Genomic DNA, 1,370 nt, shown 5'->3' with positions numbered 1-1,370 from the left:
TTAAATAAAAATGAATCATCTATACATGCTGAGCAAGTACTAATCTTTAAGCTAATTGAGACTCATGGGGACTGAGCTATCACAATTCCTAGGCATGATATGTTAGCTCTACAATTCATTGCCCTGTTATTGCTAAATCTTCCTTCAAGATCTGACTATGGAAATAAATGTTTCCTTTTTTGTAATAAATACTATTTTAATAGAAGATTTAAATTCTGTTCTTATTTCATTTTGAATAAATGGAACTTAACGAGAAGCAATTATTGGAGTTACGTACACTTACGTACACCCATACTGTTGGCCTCCATGAAGAGGATTTCTGAGAGTTGACTCTGTTTATCATATTTTCCTTCAGGTCACAGAGGGAAATTCTGGGGCACAAGTTGTTAGATAGGTTACTCCCAAGTCTAATTTGTAGCTTGGTGTCAGATTCCTGCACCTATTTTTCCACTTGGTAAGGAGATGATGTCCCCACCATATGGAGAACAAATGAAGATAAAAGGAAGATTTTATGGAGCCCTTATCTGACACTGTGGTGTCTTGTCTGGGAAAGAGCGTATCTTCTTCCTTCCTGGTCCAATTTCATTTACATCTTTCTCATCCTTGTGTAACCCCTCTGAATTCCTTAGATAACAACTCTTAGATAACATCTCATCCCAACTGCCATTTATGCCCTTCTTAGTCTTAGTTGTCTACTCTGATCTGCCTATATCTCTAGTCCCTACAATTTACGATATCTTATTACAAGGTTCTGTTCTACTTCTCTGGGGGTAGCCACTTTCTTTCTCACTGTTCTTCTCATGGGTCTCCACCTGCTCAAGTTTGCGTATGGCATCCTTGGGAACCATCCAGTATGAATCATACATACTTGCCTTTTAACTGTAACTTAACTCTGGGAGAAGTTCAGTTACTTCACCATGTATTATATTTCATTTTCCGTTTAATGTNATTTCATTTTCCTTTTAATGTGCTTGCCACATAGTAGGTACTCAACTCAAGCTTTAGAATTAAAATTCTTACTCTTTGTGCTAGANTATATTTCATTTTCCGTTTAATGTGCTTGCCACATAGTAGGTACTCAACTCAAGCTTTAGAATTAAAATTCTTACTCTTTGTGCTAGATTCTTCTACTTCCTCCTTTTTTATTATAATGAAGGTAGACCATAAACCTGCCTTAAATAATACAACTTAAGAATCAAGTATGGAAAAGGATGTAAATCTCTGCAAAAGAAAGGCCTCTTACTCTATTGTAATTTACCACAATGACCTTCTCTGAACTCCATAATTACCATTGCTTTACTTACTTATTTGGCACTCTGGTTATTCTAGCTGTATAATTATTTAGCTTTTTGTGTACAAGTCTTGGTTCT

The sequence above is a fragment of the Ailuropoda melanoleuca genome, chromosome 2 (genome assembly GCF_002007445.2).
Source record: "Ailuropoda melanoleuca isolate Jingjing chromosome 2, ASM200744v2, whole genome shotgun sequence".
Classification (NCBI taxonomy): Eukaryota; Metazoa; Chordata; class Mammalia; order Carnivora; family Ursidae; genus Ailuropoda; species Ailuropoda melanoleuca.
Note: the sequence above shows the minus strand (reverse complement) of the source record.